The 21,348-nt window shown below is 44.4% G+C and overlaps 1 protein-coding gene across 2 annotated transcripts in view; it reads right to left on the bottom strand.

The window, feature by feature from the left end:
- Positions 1-21,348, bottom strand: part of VTI1A (vesicle transport through interaction with t-SNAREs 1A) — a 449,364-nt gene that overhangs the window by 36,945 nt on the left and 391,071 nt on the right. The window lies entirely within an intron of this gene.

The raw sequence follows: 21,348 nt of genomic DNA, 5'->3' as shown, positions 1-21,348 counted from the left end.
TAGCCCCCTCAGTCATTCAAATTTTACACAGACGAGATAGGCCAGCATGAGACAAATGAGGGAACCTGCCGTATGACATTCTAGCTCCCCATGCCCACAAACAGGTTTTTCTCACAAGGTTCTTTTCTTTAAAAAGCAAAAGAGGAACTGGCAGTGATGTGGACATTGTTTTTACTTTCTACAATTAAAAAACTCCTCATTGGGCCTGTGATGGTCAGAGGCCGGGCCAGTTAGGAAAGGAGGCCTTTGAAAGATAAGATTTGCCATCTCTTGCCATTCTGAAAATGTGCTTTGTTATTGCTGTTGCTTTTAGGTTACACCCAGTGATGCTCAGAGGTTATTCCTGGCAGGCCTGGGGGACCATATAGAATGCTGAGGATCAAACCTATGTCAGGTATGTGCAAGGCAAGCACCTTACTCACTGTACTGTTACTCAAAATGGGTTTTAAGATGAAGTCAGTGCCATGGAAGGTTTGGAAGCAAAAAAATCTCAATTCTGTGACTTCCTCTGGGATTACATGTCCTCTCTGTGAAGGTTCCTATTAAATCTGCTCTGGGATTTGGGAAGCTAGAGACAAACTCTGGCCGACACTTCCTGCAGACAGAGATCTGGCTGGATGGCTAGATGGGCAGAGAGCAGCTGCACAAGGAATGACCTCTCATCCACCCGTGTCTGGGACAGACCGGAACAAACTGCTCAGTGCTGAGAGCCAAGGCCCGTAGCTGCATTCCCTTGCACCAGCTCTGCTTCTGAGCTCCCCAAGGTTGCAGCAGATGTTAAAAACTAAAGTCAAAACCTTTAAGCTGTAATGAAGGAGTTCACAGGGTTCATAATCCCAAGACCCCACCCCGATTCTCCAGCGATCTTGCTGAAAAGCTTTCAAACAGTCCTCAGCACTACCCCTGTGCATGCAGTGCTTGTCCAACACACTGATCTGCCCATGATTACCCTGGGCTGCTGTAAAACAATCTCACTCCTCGAGTGAATGCGGGCTGCAGCAACAATGGTGTTATTGACTTGTTGCTCCGGCTCTATTTAGTTATTACCCTCGGGGCCACAATCAATAGACTTTGCACCAAGTCAGCCTAATAAATCCCAGGCTCTCACTGGAGGCTTGCCAGGAACGGCAAGAAATCTATGGCAGGGAAACACTTAGAGTGCAAAGAGAGCAAGCTGCACTGACAGCTGTATAAATTAATTAACAAGGGGCTGTTTATTCTTCTAAAAGATCAGATTGCACATGGATCACCAGTGAAGAAGCCACATATAGATTATCTCAAAATTATCTGGCGAGAGGGGAAAATAATAAGCCCACAAATCGGGACACACACAGAGACACAAAAGAGAGAGACCCATGTTCTATAGCAACTTGTTTCCTTCTTTATTACATTTTCCATTAGGCAACTTAGAAATTTTCCTTCTAAGGATGGGTGCTGCTCAGACTACTCCTTCCAGTTGTATTGAGACAAAAACCGTCGTCTGCCTTTAGTATTCTTTAAACCAAAGGTTGAAATAAAGCAACAAGATAAAACATAAAATGTTCATCATTACCATTATGTTACTCTGGGATTTGTTGGATTTCTTCCCCCTGGTGGTGTGGACTTCAAATCCTGCTTATAATGCAACAGTAGAAGGGAAGTACTGCTGGTGGTAGAAGTATGGAAAGGCTGGTGGAAGGTGATTTCAGATTAAAAAAAAATCTAGAGAAGTTCTTACTTAATAAGCAAAGTTGTGTGTGTGTGTGTGTGTGTGTGTGTGTGTGTGTGAAGGTGATTTCAGATTATAAAAAAATCTAGAGAAGTTCTTACTTAATAAGCAAAGTGTGTGTGTGTGTGTGTGTGTGTGTGTGTGTGTGTGTGTGTGTGTGTGTGTGTGTGTGTGTGCGTGAAGATTTCCAGAAGATGGTCTCCCAGGACCCTATTGCTTAAAGATATCCTGAACTAGGCTTGTGCCAGCTTCAGACTAAGCTGATATTCTATGGATGGGAAACAAATAGAAGAGATCAATGAGGTCTGTAAAATTAATCTGCAGCTCTGCCTTCTTGAATTCTTATACAAAACCTTTTTTTTTGGTCCTAACTCTGTTCTGCTAGTATCAAACCTGGAGCTTGACAGAGCTGGGAAGAATCTTTCAGAATGCTCAATGAATTCAAGTCTAGGAGTGTTAGATTTTTGAACAGGTCCAGCCTTGAATATCAGGCAGCAGCATGGCCTGAATTTGGTGGGTCTATTAGGGACCAGGCAGAGAAATAACCATTGAGCACAGTGACACAGGCGCCATTGTTCTCAGGCGTGGAAAGCTGATTTCATTGCTTTGGTCTAGCCTGGGATATGTCAGACCTGCTATATGTTAACACACTCCTGCAAGCACAAAAGGGCACAGCTATTCCCTCACACAACTACCCTTGACCTTGTCAGGCCTGGGTGGGGGGTGTTGGCTCTATATGCACACATATGTAACCTGTTTTATTGTGGGATTGCTAATTGTGTTGTCCCGGTAATTTATGGCCTCTTATAAATGGTTTCCAGGTAATGAGTTAATGGACTCAAGAAACTTTCATCCCTTGCAATAATATGTTGTGGTGCTTGAGGCCAAGTTCTATTATTCAGGTCAAATGTCTCACCTAAACAGATGCACACACCCAAAATTGGCGGAAATTTGGTTATCACCTCCCAATTTATTTCTGAATATTCACACTAAAATTTTCTGGTCTTCAGATTTCCCATCTTAGGCATGACTGTTCTTCTAGACTTCCAGACTTGCTGACTTCCTGTCTGCTTTGAGTGGAGAAGTCCCAGTCTCAGAGCGGGGAGTTGGTGATCCCTGGAAAGCCCTGAGATCCCAATGAAGAGATCATTTGAGGGCATCAATTTTCCATCTCAGAGACAGTTTAATTCAGACAACTTCAACCTGACAGAGAAGCTGAGATGCTTCTCCTTACCTTTGTGCCTCCTCCTTCTCAGGCAATTTTGGCTTCCTGTTGCCCAAGAAAAGAGCTCTGCCACAGCTCCTCAGGGTCCCTCAAACTCAGCCTGTTTCTGTAACATCCTCACAGGCATGTATCACATGTTTCAGTTCCAGGTTCCAAGGGCACGCACCTTAGACACTGAAGTCCCCTGCAGTTCCCAGTTTTCCATAGACCAAAGCAGGCATTTGAATCTATATTCTCACAGGTCAGGAGCCGGAGTTGCAGAGAAGATTGCTAAGGGCCTTTCCCATCTGCTTTAACATCTTGCAATTGATGCTAAAAGTTTCTTTGGGGGATTCAGGCCTTGCCATGTTCTCACTGCTCTTTTCACTATCCCTGCAGCCTCCACATCCACTCGGTCTTTGCATTGCATACAACCTCCCGGCTCTATCAGGACTGATCCCTAAGTTCAAAACCTTGAGCACCACTGGGTGTGGCGCCCAAAATAAAAAGGAAACTTTAGATAGATTTATAAGGAACTCTTACAACATTTTAATAAAAAGACAACTTAATTTAAAATCAGAAAGGAACTGAATAGACATTTCTGCTAGGAAGATATACAAGTGACCAATAAGCAGAGTTAAAAATGCTACATACCAATATTCAACATAGAAATGCAAACCAAAGGGGCCAGTGAGGTGGCGCTAGAAGTAAGGTGTCTGCCTTGCAAGCGCTAGCCAAGGAAGGACCGAGGTTCGATCCTCAGGCATCCCATATGGTCCCCCCAAGCCAGGGGCGATTTCTGAGCGCTAAGCCAGGAGTAACCCCTGAGCATCAAACAGGTGTGGCCCAAAAATCCAAAAAAAAAAAAAAAAAAAAAAAAAAAAAAAAAGAAAAGAAAAAAGAGGGGCCGGCGAGGTGGCGCTAGAGGTAAGGTGTCTGCCTTGCAAGCGCTAGCCAAGGAAAGGACCACGGTTCGATCCCCCGGTGTCCCATATGGTCCCCCCAAGCCAGGGGCAATTTCTGAGCGCGTAGCCAGGAGTAACCCCTGAGCATCTAACGGGTGTGGCCCGAAAAACCAAAAAAAAAAAAAAAAAAAAAAAAGAAAAGAAAAAAGAAATGCAAACCAAAATCAAAACAAGATGCTACTTCACATTCAAGGGAAGAATGAATGAAAAATCAGTGTTGGTGAGGATGGAGAGAGATCAAGCACCCAACAGCACAAAATGGTACAGGCTCTTCGGAAAATAGTCTGGCAGTTCCCAAAAAAGTTAAACACGAAGTGATCATCTTATTCAGCATTTCTATGCTTATGTATGTGTCTGAGAGAAAGAGAAAAATAGGTCTACACAAAATCTTGTTCCTCAATCACCAAAGCAGCTTTTCACAATAGCCTAAATGTGGAATCTGAGATGTTCATCAACTGATGAGTAAATAAAGAACTTGCGGGACACTTTAAAATATAACTACCTTAAAAACATGCTAAATAAAGTGTTATAAAAGCCACATATTATAGGATTCCATCACTATGGAATGTCTAGAAAAGGAAAATCTGTAGAGAGTCGATTATGGGCAGTGTCCGGATGAAGAGATTGGGCGGTGATAGCTCAAAGTTGGGGCTATCTTTTTGAGACAATAAAAATATCCTAAAACTGACTGTGGTTGCCCATATCTGTGAAAAATGATTGTATTGTGCTCTATGAGTAACAGATTTTAACACATATGAATTATCTTTCAGGAAAGTGTCTTCAACCCTCTCCTCTTCCCCCAAACATGCCTCCCAACTGTACTTGAGGGGTTGCTCTGTAGAGCTGCTCTGCAGGAAGTTGGCACATCTTCCCCTCCATTCATTCCCAGCTCTGAAGGTCATGGAGGCAGTCTACTAACTCTCAAAAGTGCTCTCTTCACCCTCCCTGGGTGAGGACAGGGGCAGGGCACAGGGCTTGAGAACAACTTGCTGCTGTGTGCATGCTTCAGGCCAGGCTCTGTGCTAATTATTGGACAAAAGTAATCTCACTTTTATAACTTTTACTTGCTTTTTTTTTTTTTTTTTTTTGGTTTTTGGGTCACACCTGGCAGTGCTCAGGGGTTACTCCTGGCTCCATGCTCAGAAATCACTCCTGGCAGACTCAGGGGACCATATGGGATGCCGGGATTCGAACCAATGACCTTCTGCATAAAAGGCAAACGCCTTACCTCCATGCTATCTCTCCGGCCCCTCACTTTTATAACTTTTATAACTATTTTCCAAGATAGATCTCGTTCATCTCTTGTTCATGTCCAAGGTTACCCAGCTTTAGGACTGAGCTCAAGTCCATTTGACCCCAGAACTTGAGCAAAGCAGAGCCATGATAAGTGGGTGCTAGGGAGCCTTCCCTTCCCTTGTAAGGGACTGAAGGGGTCTCCATTCTCATCTTTCCAAAGTGCTTCCTGGAAGAGTCAGAAAGTTCCTGAATTGAAGGATCAACTGGAAAATACCAAATGATTCATGGCTGGAGATCTTGCTCCAAGAACTGTTATCACATGCTTGAAGTTGAGAAGGCAGATTGGTGATGTTAAGATTCTTCATGCTGGTTTTTGCTCACTTCCAGAAACAACTGCAGAATCCAGCTCTTGGAGTGTGAAATCTCTCTCAAAAGTGTTTTGTGGCACTTTACAGCATTTCCAGGGTGGGAGAGAGCAAGTTTCTCCCCTCTCCAGCCCCATGTCTCTCTCACACAGCACTGAAAACATTCCATTATTCCACAACAATGGTTTCTCACACTTCTTAAGAAATTTGTTTTGATTATGGAAATCACTTTATTCTCTTTTCAAATAGTTTCAGGGAGCTGTAAGTCAGTGAAGGTCAAAATAGGACATGGAATAGTGGGGTTGGGACTGAGGGGCTGGGCAAGGCTTGGTTTCATCCTAAAGGTCCCCCTTCCCTAAGGGGTTGGAGAGGGAAGAAACTGGGCACACAGGTTCCAGGAAAGGCCTGCGGTGCAAAAAGGAAGTGATCTGAGGGCTGTTTTGAGGGCAAAGCACACAGTTTGGTATCTATGCTAGGGCAGTGGAGCAGTCAGTGTCCATCTGCCTCTTCCAAGACGCTCTACCATTCTACTCTGTCATGACCTGGGAATGAACTAATGCTTTGCTAGATACAGTCCAAGAGAACCAAGAATCTTTCCTCCTCAGTCACTTTTCCCAAGGTACCTGAGGACAAGGTTGGCAGAAAGGGCAAGGGAGGCATGCCCTGCCCAGGCATTCTGTGTTTTGTGCCAACTTCCCAAGTGTTGGGTAGGGTGAGTGTTTAAAACAGACTGGTTAAATGTCCGATGGTTTGTCAAATAATTATTTAAATTATTATTTTTTATAACTAAGAAAGTTGGGAAGACACAGAAAAATAGAAAGAGTAGACAAAGAGGAAGAAAGGGGCTGGAGAGATAGGACAAGGGTGAAGGCCCTTGTTTTGCAGGTGGCTAATTGGTTATATCCCTGGCACCATGTGTGGTTCCTCAAGTATCAATTAGAAATCTCTGAGCAGGCCCGGAGAGATAGCACAGTGGCGTTTGCCTTGCAAGCAGCTGATCCAGGACCAAAGGTGGTTGGTTCGAATCCCGGTGTCCCATATGGTCCCCCGTGCCTGCCAGGAGCTATTTCTTAGCAGACAGCCAGGAGTAACCCCTGAGCATCACCGGGTGTGGCCCCAAAACAAAACAAAACAAAAAAAGAAATCTCTGAGCATGGGGCTAGAGAGATAGCATGGAGGTAAGGCATTTGCCTTTCATGCTGATGGTCACTGGTTCAAATCCCGGCATCCCATATGGTCCCCCGAGCCTGCCAGGAGTGATTTCTGAGCATGGAGCCAGGAGTAACCCCTGGGCACTGCCAGGTGTGACCCAAAAACTAAAAAAAGAAAGAAAGAAAGAAAGAAATCTCTGAGCACAGAGCTAGGAGTAAACCCTGAGCAATGGTAGGTTAGATGGTGGTTGCAGTTCTTCCTCTACAAAAGGGGAGGGAGTTCATTAGCTGAATATCCCAAAATGAAAAAAATTGAACATTAGAGGATATTTATTTCCAACTGTTAAAGCATTTGCTACACTCATTCATTTATGCGACTTCATTTTCAGGATCAGACAAACATACTGTGCACTGTAAGATGAACCTAGCTAAAATCCTAAACGAATGTGTTCCCCCAAATTCCTATTTCCTTAAACCTCTTCTTTTGAATGTAAAGGCACACCTGGATTACGAGTGCAATCCACCCCACCCTGGTAGATTTGGTTCTGGAGAATAAAGAAAGGAGTTCTGACTTGGGGAGGGTGGGGCTCAGAGACATGGCAGAGAGACCATGAGGCAAAAAGCAGGCTGACTCCAATGAATATCTTTCCTCACGGGCTTGGTATTTTTTCTCTGCTGCTACTCTGCTTCACCAGACCTGTCCATTTAAGGGCTTAGAAACATGGTGCCTGGGGCGGTCTCACCACTCGTGGCTTTTTATTTTATAGTACATCACATTAGAATGGCTTTCTTTTGTACACCAATTTGTTGACTTTATGTCAACACTGCACTGAATGAGGACTTGTGTCTTGTAGGGAACTAAGGTCTGAACCCCAGATCTGCAATGGGATCTGGGTTCACATATTCACATCCCCATTGACTAGGTCTATAACACTATAGTTTTTACCACCTGTAATACAGAACATATAAAAGTACTTCCCCCAGAGAAGGTGCCAAGCACGACAATGTGATGACCTATAAGAAGAGCTAAACGCAATGCTTGGCAAATGTGTATATGTAGCAAGCTAAAACATATCAGATACTATCACACTATTCAAACATAGTTGGGGGTTTGGAAAGCCAGGCTTAAGTCTCTGATGGGGAAGATTTTCCTATTTATAGAATAAAAACTTGAAAGTTTGGGGACTGGAGTGAAAGCACAGCAGGTATGACGTTTGGCTTGCACACAGTCAACCTGGTTCACACTCCAAAATCCCATATGGTCCTTTGAGCCTGCCAGGAGTGATTTTTAAGTACAGAGCCAGGAGTAACCTGTGAGTGCCACTAGGTGTGGCCCAAAAACCAAACCAACCAACGAACCAAACAAAAAAACTTGAAAGTCTAAAATATGCAGTGTATAAACTCTGATTTGAAGGCTATTTAAAGAGCAAAAATGTTTGCTGAGGGGCATTTCCGCTAGTGCTGAAAAAGTCAGAACAAGATTTCGAGACCTAATCTTTCTCCCCAATCCACAACCAGTGTGGATTTTGCCCTGTTTCTTTTTTCCTTTCATGGCTTCAAAGAAAAAACTCCCACGTCATCTATCTGCCATTCAGTCAGTTCCACAGCATCTCTTTAGAGCACAGGAGTGTTCTTCTCCCCATCTAAGGAAATGGCCAACACATAAGCCTCCATGCAGGACGTGGTTTTCTGCACCAGGCAAACTGCCAGAATTACCTCCTGACAGAAATAAGAAAGTCCTGGTCCTCTAGGAGCACTTTTTGTTAATCAAAAGCAAAAACTTTTCTTTCCTCCACTTTTTTTTTTGGGGGGGGGAGAGGAGTGTCACATCCTGTGGTGCTCAGGGCCTACTCCTTGCTCTGTGCTTGGGGGTTGCTCCTGGCAGTGCTCAGGGGATCATGAAGTGCTGGGGACTGAGCCCAAACTTCCAACATGCAGAGCATGTGCTCAGTCCTCTCAGCTAGCTCCCCAACCTCTCGTCTTTGAAGGCCTCTAACGCTTTCTTCCTTCCACAGCAATCTGGGTCCTGGTGCTTTTTTTTTTTCTTTGTTTGTTTCTTAATTTGAATTCAAGAGTTTCCTCTTTGGCTGAAGTTGCCTGGAGCCACCAGCAGGTAAGACTTAGAGACTAATGGCATCTTTCTAACGGTTGGGTCTAAAGTGACATTTGAAGAGAAGTTAGTAAACCAGCCTTTCATGGAATTCAGTAAGGTGTATGGACAGAAATGTTAAGCCACTTGGTAATAACAGTGTTTATCTTTGGAAGTTATTGCTTTTGGGATCAGGGAGATAACACAAAGGGCTAGAGTGTATGCTCTGCATGCTGGGATACTGTCCCATCCTGTAATCCAAACAGACAAACAGACAAAATGAAGCACTAATACCATTATTTATTTCTAGCAATATACTTGGTATCCAGCTTCTTATCCATTTCTTTTTTTTTGGGGGGGGGTTTGGTTTTTGGTTCACACCCAGCAGTGCTGAGGGGTTACTCCCGGCTCTTTTTCTACATTCAAAAGTTGCTCCTGGCAGGCTCAGAGGGCCATATGGGATGCTGGGATTTGAACCACCATCCTTCTGCATATAAACCATAAGCCTTACCTTCATGCTATCTCTCCGGCCCCATCAATTTCTAACTTTAACTTTTGTTTCTTTATAGAAAAGGGCATTACTGCCTGAGATTCCTTTTCTTTCTTTTTTTTTTTTTTTCTTTTGAGGCCACATTTAGCAGTGGTCAGGGATTACTCTTGGCATAGTGCTCACATGTCACTTTGGTGGTACTGGGTTGTTGGCGATGTAGTGTCAGGGTTGAACCTGGATATCCCACCTGCATTCAGGCCTTTAAGCTATTCTCCCTGGCTCCAAGGCTTCCTTTTATGAGTCACCTTGTCAAAATTTCTCACAGAAGTACCATGTCCTACTCTATCTTGATCATCTTGTCCTGACTACTCAAGGTGACTCATCTCAGGCTGGTCTCCTCTTCCTCTTATCTGACACATGGGTCTGAGTGTCTCTAGCTCTTTGCAGATGCCATGCCATGACTTAACTCAAGCATCACTTCCCCCTGTTCACCTCTAGATCTGAGACTATTGAGTCAGAAAGTCTGCAGAAAGGTCTGATAAGTTGATAAGTTCATAAGTTGATTCTGATACCTCCTAATGTTTGAGAATCACTTGCTAATATTGCTTTATGGCCTTCTCCTGGAATTCATGTTTGTTTCCCCCAATCTTTTTGGGGCTCATGCTCCTGTTTCCCACAGGAAGCAGCGCTTATTGCAGAACAGGTCCTCTCCACTCTCTCCTCTCTCCCCTCTTTCTCTTTCTCTCTCTCTTCCCCTTATGCTAGAAATCAAACACAAACCTCCCCTCATGCAAGCTAAGAGCTCTACTGCTGAAATAAGTCATTCATTTTTCACACAAGGGAATAAATGAGCAAATGAAACATTTCAAAATCCACACAGTATAATACAAGAAATGAGTTAAAGAGAAGGACTAATAATTTATAGAGGAAAAAACAGAAGTCGCAGGTATTTTAATATGCTCAACCTCTACTACTCAATATGGTGATAGGCAGTTTCCTTCCCATTTAGCAGGTTAGTGAAGACAAAAGGAATGAAGAGACCCAGCAAGGGCAAGGAAATGCTTCATGTTGGAGGACTGTGTGCTTATACTTCTTTTCTGGATGTGGTTAGGCATTATTCTGAAAACTAAAAAGGACCTATAATATCACCCTTAGTGTTCACTCTACAGATATACTAGCAGGGGTCTTCAAACTACGGCCTGTGGGCCACATATTGATTGTATTTGTTCCCATTTTGTTTCTTCACTTCAAAATAAGATATATGCAGTGTGCATAGGAATTTGCTCATAGTTTTTATTTTCACTATAGTCCGGTCCTTCAACGGTCTGAGGGACAGTGAACTGGCCCCCTGTTTAAAAAGTTTGAGGACAACTGTTAGAGCATGTGGCATGGGTATATAGATTGTGCAGGAGATACTGAAAAACTCTTAGTAACCCTCAGTTTGAATAATGCAAATGTTTGAGAAGAGGCACATGTATAAGCAAACTATGGTAGAGCCATAGCTCTGTGCTAAGTAGCCCCAGTCCCCCCAAAAATGCTAAGATGAATCAGCTAAAACAATCACAAATATTTAGAAAAAAGAAAAAAGCTCAACATAGTTAAAAGATTTTTTTTTCGGGGCTAGAGCAGTGGCACAAGTGGTAAGGTGTCTGTGCTAGACTAGGACAGACAGCGGTTCGATCCCTCAGCGTCTCATCAGGTCCCCCAAGCCAGGAGCGATTTCTGAGCACATAGCCAGGAGTAACCCCTGAGAGTCACCAGGTGTGGTCCCAAAACCAAAAAATATATATACATTTTTTCTCTAGGTATATATCGAGAAAAAGATGGCTAGAAATATATTCAGCAAAACCTCTCTATTGTGTGATTGTTTATGAGTAATCTTAAGTTTTCTCCCAGTCTCCTACAATTTCCTAATTTTTTTCAATACATAACTGTTATGTAAGAGCTTAAAATATCATGCTTTAAAATACCAAGGTCAGGGTAAGGAAAATACAAGAGAGAAAAAGTAAAGCAGTCGGTAAAAACTGAACAGACTAAAGCTAATTCTCCAAATGTGACTCTTTACTTGCTGCTCCCAGGTTGGCATGAACTGGAACACAAGTCTTGGCTCTCACATTCAATCCAGAACAATCTATGGCTGCCTATAATGGCCCATTCCACAGGGGCTACAGCAGTGACTGGAATTAAGTTGCTGGTGGCTGAGAGCACAGGTGCAAACCATTGCTGCACAACGCTGAAAAAATTCCTGGACCCACACAAGGAATGGCTGTGGATACCTTATAAGAGGAGCCTCACCTCGCCCCCAAGACTGCAAGCTAGACCTGTGAGTTTCCCCAAAACCTCTAACTCAGAGAGAAGCGAGAGACACTGACAGTGACAGGTGTGAGGACAGCTAAGAAAAATTACTCCTTCCATCTCTCCTCCTTTCTTTCTTGAAACTAGGTCCATTATTTTATTTAATCTTACTTTTGGTGGGGGGGGCACTTTGACCCCAGGCTCATTCCTAGTGGGTTTGGGATGCCAGGAATCAAACCTGATTCTACCACATATAAGGTAAGCACCCTACCCTCTGGCCACAGCAGGCCCATTTTCTGCATGCTATTTCTCAGAAAGAGCATGAAGGCATGAATCAATCAAATAAACCAATGGAGAGGTGGCCAGCAGTGTGCTGTGCATGTCCTCCAGTAGTGAGAGGCAGTCTTGGGCCAGCAGTGGTAAAAGACCAAACTGGCTGGAGGAATTCAGTAACCTTGTAGAAAGTTTAATACACGAAGATGAGGATAAATGGGCCAGAGAGACAGTATAGGCATTAAGGTGCTTGTTTTGCATGCAGCAGACCTGGTTTGATCCCCAACACTGTATGTTCCCCCAAGCACTACTGGGAGTGACCCTTGAGCACAGAGCTGGGAATAACCCCTGAGCACTACTGGGTATAAAGGCCCTCTAAAGACAAATATAAATTGTAAAAAAAAAAAAAAAGGCAACACAGCACGACTCATACAGAGGGCTCTATGGCTGCATAACAGAGGAAATAAGTATCCTAACTGCTATGTGGGCCTGAAATTCTTTCCTTCAAGCTCCAAAGCTTCAAGGCAGAAAAAGAAGCAAAGTCTGATTCTTATCTGACCACCCTATGGTGCAGGTGGACCATTTGAAATTATGCTTGGATATGAGACTCCTCACAAAGTCCAGAGATGCAGCTCAAGTCTAATGAGCTGAAACCTGCTCAGCTGTTCACTCTCTATGAACCAAAGTAGCACCACTCACTAGCGGGCTTCTAAGCCTGCTGCCAAGAAGTAGTCCCATCTCGGCACCAATGTGCAGTGTCTAAGAGCAGGGCAGTGACTGTGACTCAACTCTCTCTCTCTTCCTCTCTCTTCCTCTCTCTCTCTTCCTCTTCCTCTCTCTCTCTCTCTCTCTCTCTCTCTCTCTCTCTCTCTCTCTCTCTCTCTCTCAGTGAGCCTCCCCCAGATGTTCAGATTGTGATGACCAGGATAGGAGGTACTGAAATACCCTCAGCACGATGTGAGTGAAACCTAAGATTCTATAGCCCAAACTGTCTAGAATTTACTTAATGCCTAGAGCAGCCGGAGCTAAGAGAAGTACCAGTTTCGAGTGAAAAATATTCCTTTTTCTGGCAATGGCAACTTCATATTCATCAACTCTATTCCAGGTAGATGTTAATGAGAAATTGGTATACTGAGAGCTAATGACTGTAGATCCTTTGCGTAATTACAATGACCTCAAGTGCTTTCAAAATGCCAAATTAGCTGGTAAAAAACGAGTCCCGCTGAAGTGAAAATGTATCCTAATTCAAATGTCCTGCCTAAAGATATTTGCAGAAGCCATATTTAAAATGGACTTAAAACTCAAAAGCACTCAGTGGCTATTACAGGGACAAAGACACTTAAAATTCATATTCCAAATTAAAAAGTATCTTCAATATAGCTTCACTTCCAGTGTGGAAGAAACTGTCCTGCAGTGAATTTACAACTTTACCTCTAATTGAATTGTTGGTTCATTTTTGGCCTCCACCATTGGCACATTACAGCTGCAGGGCTGTATCTGAATTTGGTATCATGGGCTCCTGCATGAGCTCAAATGAGAAAATGTGCCTGCAGTCTGGACAGCTACATGTACCCAGACCTGTGGCATCTGTAGCCCACTGGCTGGCTGCCCCTCAACTGCAATCACATAACCTCCCCAGCATGGAAACCCTTCAATGTATTTTACTTAAAGGAGACTTCCAAGGAAACGAGTAACTAAAATTGCAGTGCAACCGTCAACGAATAGTCACTGAACATCTTTGCAGAGGAAGTCAAGAGAAATAATAATACTGTCAAGGTCTGCAGTAAATCAGTCCATTGTAAAAGATTATTGTGAATGGGGGCTGGAGAGATAGCATGGAGGTAAGGCGTTTGCCTTTCATGCAAGAGGTCATCGGTTCGAATCCCAGCGTCCCATATGGTCCCCCGTGCCTGCCAGGAGCAATTTCTGAGCATGGAGCCAGGAGTAACCCCTGAGCACTGCCGGGAGTGACCCAAAAACCACAAAAAAAAAAAAAAAAAAAGATTATTGTGATTACAGGAGACCTACCCAGAAAATGTATTAAGACAGATTCTTATATCATGGGAGAAAATGCTGCATGGGTACAGATACACACATAGAGAGGGATGTGTACACATGGATCCAATCCATTTCATTTATATATATAGAGAAAGATGAAAAAGGAGGAGAAAGAATGGAGAGGGAGTCCATCCATTAATGGCAGTAAATACAGTGATAAAACTAACAATTTCTAAATTCAGTTATGGAGAATTAAACTTATTTTTTTTTGAGCTCATAGGATTAAAACTGGGGTTTCATATAGATGTAACACACTGCACTGAAGAAAAATGTTAGGCTGCCCAAATATTTTTCAGAATATGTGAAGTTATTAGTGAGAGTCATACATAATTGTATGTGTAAGGACAGAAAGCCTTTCCTTGTTCGCTATACAATCATAACTCAATCAGCCCAACAAGGTCTTCCCCATGGCCCCCGCCACCATTAATAATGGGTGTTTGTGTAAGCTCCTTGTCTGCACAAATGCCTGATAATACAGTCTTGAAGAATAATCTAAAGCCATTAGAGAAAAATCAAAATAAATCTCACCAGTAGATCTGGTTTTCAGACAGTTCTATATGAGAGGGCCATGCTGACTACAGAGGAGATCAGTGCCACATGGTATTAGGTGATCACTTTGGCAAAACGGCTGTGGCACTGAAATCCTCCGGCTTTCTCTGACAGGGAACAGAGATCTCACAAAGGCATCGGATTCCTTAAAACTTACAGTCATGGTTCGTGTCAATTTGAGGATGACTTTATTATTATTATTTTTTTGCCTTTAAAAATGGATGCTCACATACACAGTTGGTTTGTTTACAAGCATAGAGTTACAAGCATAGAGTTGGGGTTGGAGATTGGGGGCTGAAGATCTGTGGCAGAGATCTGTGTGCTTGCTCTGTATGTGTGAAATCCTGCGAAAGGAATAAAAAGAAAGGGATGAAGAGAGGGAAGCAGGAAGGGAGGGAAGGAGGAAAGGAAGAAGCAAAGGAGAAAAGGAGGAGAGTAGATAGGAGGAAAGGAGGGAGGAATAAATACACCCCAAGTCTGCTGATTTGGGAAGCCTGGAAGCTCAGGCATAGTGAGGGGCCATGAGTGGTGATAGGGACTTGAGGGTCTGAAGCTGGAGTGAGGACAGGTACAAGCATTTATGGGAGTAAAGCATGCAGTACTTCAGAATCTGCTTCTGGAACCAACTCAACAAAATCCCTTCAGACTTAGTGCAAGTGTTAAGGCTCACAGTGAGGACTCCCTGGCTTCAAATGGCCTTTTGCAAGCTTCAGACTGGAGCAAAGAAACATTTCGAGAAGTGTTTTGCAGCCAAACTGTGCCTGTTGCTTGTTTCCAACAAAAATACCATCTAACCTAGTGTTGCTAAATGCCAGTTCAGCAGTGCATGTGAGCGCACTTAATACACTTGGGGAAATAAGAAATGGATTTTATTAAGTTTATTAGCAGCTGAAAACATGAGACTTCGACAGTGAAAGGAAAATGATCCACCCACACAATTGGGGTGGAACAATCCTTTGGCTTTTACTACAGCAGACCTGAGAAACTGGAAACCTTTTTTCCATCAAAAGACCTTTGGGATGCACTTTGATACTGGTCTGATCAAGCCAGGCAATGGTGTTCAGGTTGGCTCCCCGGACTGGACTGGAGTGCCCTGCTGTTCCTCCACTCACACCTTGGCACATCAGCACTTCCTTGGGCTTATCTTTCCCTCTCACCTTAGCTTGCATTGGCTCCTCACGAATGATGAACTTCGACCAACCAGATTCTAGGGCTCCTCTACTGTGGCTATGACACTTAGCAAGGGAGAGAGCACCCACTGAAAGACTGCCCAGGCTGTGCGGTAGGAGCTCAATGGGGTCATTGATCTATGAGCCCCCCTTTACCAAACACGATCTCCTGGTTGAGCTCAGCTCCAATCAAGGCCAAGGATATGATATGCATGTCAGAACTTGGGAACAGGTTCTCTGAGTACCAGGGAGAGACCCCCGAAACACCACTTACTCCCCTTTTTGTGGTCAGAATAAAGAGATGAAGGCTAAGGAAAAAGGATTCTATGCTGCTAGAATATTAATGAGAAATATGAATGAGAATAATGATAAAAAAAAAACTGCCATTGAGACCTGGCCAGGGTTTGGTACTCACATGCACTCTGGCAGGGATATATGGTTATTAGCTACCTACTAGAGGTAGAAATGGACCTAGAGAAGCAGTGAGTTGGGCCAAAGCTAGAGTGGATTACAGCAGAGTCAGAATTCAGCCTAAATCCTTACCATGGTCAGTCCTGGGTCAAAGCTATGGACTCCCTTCCTCTTGGATCAGGGTGTGGTTTAAGATGGCAGGTTCCTGGGTACCACTAGAGTCTGATGTCGCAGGTCTGAGATAGGTCCAGAAGCCCCTGGTTTTTCTCCCTTAGCCAATGACCAAGAGCCAGAGAACATACTGTGTGAATCTCTGCAAAAGTGGATGATGGAGAGAGGCACTGAGCAGGGGAGAAAAGTGGGCACCCCCAACGAATGCTCAGAAGAAATTGCAGGCTGAAAGTTGGCAGAAAATCTGCATAATGCAAGACTCAGACACTAGGCCACCAAATTCTGGTGCCAAATCCCATGAGCCTTCATGTATCTCTACCACCTACATGCTCTTGCTCCTTTTCTATTGAGTCAGCATGTTGGACCACAGTTTATCACTACTTTATTTTTTGGGCCACATCCAGTGTGCTCAGGGCTTACTCCTGATACCCCAGGTGTGTGCTCAGGACTCACTCCTAGAAATGCTCAGAGAACCATATAGGGTACCCAGGATTGAACTCAGGTTGGTCAAATGCAAAGGGAGTGCTCTGCTCATTGTATTATTTCTCTGACCTCTTCTTTATTACTTGTTTGGTATAACTTTCTTTGCTTTTACAGGTGGCTCCTGCATAAAGCCTACTTGTCAATAAATGTGGGGCTCTAAAATCCATGATGATTCTTATATGCAAAAATGTTGAAGGCAAAGTGACTGAGAAGGGTGAAAACAGTAAACCAAGTAAATGTTCTGAAGGAACTGAGCTAAGCTGTGTGACTATCTCCCACACAGGCTGAGAGCAGATTTCTGTTTATGTTTTGTTTTGTTTTGTTTTTGTTTTTTTGGGCCACACCCATTTGATGCTCAGGGGTTACTCCTGGCTAAGCGCTCAGAAATTGCCCCTGGCTTGGGGGGACCATATGGGACGCCGGGGGATCGAACTTCGGTCTTTCCTTGGCTAGCGCTTGCAAGGCAGACACCTTACCTCTAGCGCCACTTCGCTGGCCCCGGGGGTAGATTTCTTGACATGGAAAATGCTCACATTAGGTCAAGTGGAAAAAAAGAGTTAAAACTGGGGCCTGGAGAGATAGCACAGCTGCGTTTGCCTTGCAAGCAGCTGATCCAGGACCAAAGGTGGTTGGTTTGAATCCCGGTGTCCCATATGGTCCCCTGTGCCTGCCAGAGCTATTTCTGAGCAGATAGCCAGGAGTCAAAATTAAGACTGTAAGAAAATATGCCAAAATATATCAGAGCAAGTGTCTTTCAGTGGTTAGAATAGAGGTTTATTTTTCCTTCCTTCCTTCCTTCCTTCCTTCCTTCCTTCCTTCCTTCCTTCCTTCCTTCCTTCCTTCCTTCCTTCCTTCCTTCCTACTTTCCTCCCTCCCTCCCTCCCTTCTTCTCTCCCTCCCTCCTTCCCTCCCTCCCTCCCTTCTTCCCTCCCTCCCTCCCTCCCTCCCTCCATCCCTCCCCCCTTTATCCTCCCTCTTTCTTTCATTCTTCTCTCCCTTCCCTTTCTTTTTCTTTCTTTCTCCACATCCAGCAGTAAGCAGGGATCACTCCTGACAGTGCTCTGGGGATCATTAAGGGTGCCAGGGATGACTGTGTGTAAGGCCAGTGCCTTATCCCTTGCACCATTTCTCTGCCAATATTTTTTATTTTGGCATTGTTTAAGAGACACACCTAGTGGTGCTCAGGGGTCACTTTAGGCAGGGTTCTTGGGACAGCATATGGTGCCAGGAATTAAACCTGGTCAGCAGAATGCAAGGCCCTATTCACTGTACTATCTGCCCAGTCCCTGTGACTAAATTCCATCAGAAACCTCATTTTCATCATGAAATCAAAACAAATCAAAACAAAACAAAACATTGAAAATAACAGTGCAAAGCAAAACTGAAAGAAAGAGGAAGTTTTTTCATCAAGGAGCTTCGAATGAGAGCAAGGCCTGCTGCAGACTGTATCTCACCCTGCCTGGTGTCCCCTGCACCCTGCACTAATCCACCCAGCATGGTGCACCTGGCGTCTAGAATCAGAGCAGCCCAACTGGACAGCGATCTGGGCTGGATCCTGCTGGCCCACCCTGGGGGTGCCCAGCACCAGCAGAGCACTCTCACTCGGGGCTGCCTTGTCATCCCTATTTCTAAGGACTGATGACATTTACCCTGCCCTCCCCAGCTCCAGTGCCAAGAGTGTGGGGCTCCTGGCATACAGGAGGTTTGAGAAGGTTTGAGAATCTCCCGGGGCGCGTCCTGTAGGCTTTGCTGGCTGCTGGGGAACAACTGAGCCAGAGCGTGCCCGCAGAGAGCTGCCTCGGCTGCCTCTGCCCAAGCCCAGGGGGACTCCCGCCTGCACCCATGTCAGTCTGACGCATGGAGCTCAATAGCTGATGCTGTTTGCTGAGACAGCTCGGGATCTCGATCGTGCCTTAACATACCCCGCCGCCCCACCCCTTGTGGAAAGAGATTGATAAGCAGAATGATGATGTTTTAACGAGCATAATTGCACATTCCTTATGTTCATGCCGAGTTGCCAACCAGCTACTTCAACGTGCAGCAGTTGACTTGTAATAACTTTTTCCCCCTTTCGCTCTGCCAGGCAGCATAATTATCCTTGCGGTGATCGTGACGTGCGTCTCTCCTCCCTCCTCCAGCTCACTTTTTCTTGCTCTTTCTCTCTCTCTCTTTTTGCATCCCCACCCCCTTTCTGGGAATGATTCTAAATGGGCATCTTTGAAAGGAGGGTGGCTGGCTGCTTTTGGTACAGTCCTTACCAAGAAGCCTTTCATCAAAGAGGCCCTTGTGAGCATGCTCTGGCCCCGAGCCAATCAGATCATCTTGCTGTCTGTTTCTGAAGCAAATCCGACCCTGGTATGTGAGGCAGGCCGAGTCCGCAGACAGACTGACTGCGCTCCCAGGCCAACCTGTCTTAGCTGACTGCAAAAATGCTGAAGGGAAAATTACCTGTTTGGCTCCAGACGGAATTAACATGAAAAAAAAAAAGTATATGCACACACAGACACACACACACATACAAATGTTTATTATTTTTTTTTGTTTGTTTAAAAGCGTTTGCCTATCTAATATATTCATTAATGTTATCTGGTCAGTACTTGAAACATGTTGAAACATGTGCAAATGTAATAAGGCTACAAGGTCTGGAGGCAAAATAAGATGGATTTTCTAATTAAAGGACACAAAACCGTTTTGGGGTTAACAAATGGCCGTGCTGTAATCTGGTTATGGGTGCTGCTCTGTACAGGGACATTTGGTCTGTGGATAGACCCTACAGAGTACAAGAGCCTGGACACTGAGTGGCTAGGCTCAGCCTTCCAACTGTGCCCCACCTGGAAGCAAACACTGAGGATAGACAGCATGTCCAGTGCAGAGAGAACAAGGGTCTTGGGTCCTCTGTTGCTAGCCCCAAGCCTAAGCAGGTCTTTCCCTGCCATGGGCACACAAGCTGTGCAACAGGAGTCTAAGCAAATGGATCTTCCATATCTTATCTTCTCAGCACTCATCTTATGAATTTTCTTTCACCATTTCCAGATATTCCAGAATAAAAAAGTCAAAATTGAAACACTTCCCTTATAGCTGTTACTTGGGAAGAATAACTAAGATATTTTCTTCTTTTCTACACCATGCTAAAGTGTAAACTCAGGATTGTGCATGCCAGTGACTGAGACAGAGAGACAGAACACCCGCTCTCCAGGGTAGGATCTCGGCACCTCTGTTTCTTGGAACTACAAAATTATTCTGAGCAGTGAAAACAGAAATGGGGCAGGAGTGGGAAAAGGCAAGGCCTAGCCTGCCTGCATTCAATTTGGTTCAATCTCTGGTGCCACAGAGTCCTCAAGCATTGCTGGGCACAGTCCTGGCACCACCACGCATGGCTCTGGAGGTCCCTAAGCACCATCAGGGTGGCCTCGGTACCCTAGCTCCACAGGGCCTGAGCAGCACCACAATCCCAGGTCCATGAATTGAACTATAAGGGCCTGGTTGGCTGGCTGAGAATCAGAAGTAGGGCCCTCATTGGTCTTCATGGGTACCGCTGGGAGGCAAACAACAATAAAAAAACCCCAACAAAACCCTAAATACATGTTTTTAAGACCAGGAAGACAGTTCAATGGGATAGAGCATGTGCCTGGCATGCACAAAGCCCCATGTTTGAGGATGGCACCACATGTCCCCCAACACACACACAGCATACAGCAATCTGGCCCCTTTATCATGCTGGGAAGGCACCCTCAAAGTTTCATATCAAGAAAGATGAATATACTGCACAATATACAGGTCCTTTCATTGTTGTGCCACATAATTTTCCTTTGTATTGTTTAGGACTTTCCCCAAATTTCTCCTCTGCACATTTTCTTTTGGAGGCATAAAACATGCCATTAAAAAGAAACTTCATGGGAACAGCCAACAGGCACATTCCTGAATTATATGGAGCCGACCTCAGGACAATAGGCCAGGCAATATCCAGTAATGGTAGACGAGGGTTTGCATCCGAAGGGGGAATTTTAATGAGCAGGGCAGCCTGAGAGTCACAGCTGGCTTGGGCTAAGTTCCTGGAGTGTTAAATCAAGTAATAACAAAAATATGACTGTGTTTTCCATATGAGATTTCATAACTTCCTGAGAAGTAAACTGTCCCTTCTCCCTTGGACGTCCTCTCCTGAGGAATGTGCTGGCTTTTGCTGCTGGTTTTTCCAACATTTCCTTTGTTTCGGCAGGAGCTCCAAAAAAAGCTCCAAAAGGACCTCGGCCTCCTTTCCCCAGTGGTCCCATTTGTGCCTTGTAACAACTGGGCCCAATCACTGTGGGAAGATATTCAGACCTTCTCCCTCTCTTAGGCTCCTCCATTTTCACCTCTGCTATGTGCAAGTTCTGTCAGCATTAGACAACTTGACCTTGGAAAGCCTAGAAATGCTCTAACGATTTGATTCACTCTGACATAAAGGGATTCTTCCTGAGAGAGGCCTTTTACTCTTTTACAATTGCCATGAAGTCATGGATCTAGCTTAAATTTGAAGCTTTTCTATCTGTGAAATGAAGCAATAGAAAGTTGTTTTATACACACACATATATATGTATATGTGAATATATATGTGCCATATAATTTATATATACAAATAACTCTCAGAGAAAAAAAATCCTGCTTGTTCCTGACTACTTCAACTTGGAGTAAGCAGTTTCTTTTCTCTTTATTAGGGAGTTAAAAAAAAGGGGGGCAATTTTAATCATCCAT

Source organism: Suncus etruscus, chromosome 17 (genome assembly GCF_024139225.1).
Source record: "Suncus etruscus isolate mSunEtr1 chromosome 17, mSunEtr1.pri.cur, whole genome shotgun sequence".
NCBI classification, from domain to species: Eukaryota; Metazoa; Chordata; class Mammalia; order Eulipotyphla; family Soricidae; genus Suncus; species Suncus etruscus.
The sequence above is the reverse complement of the archived record's forward strand: the minus strand, read 5'-3'. Positions and strand labels throughout refer to the sequence as shown.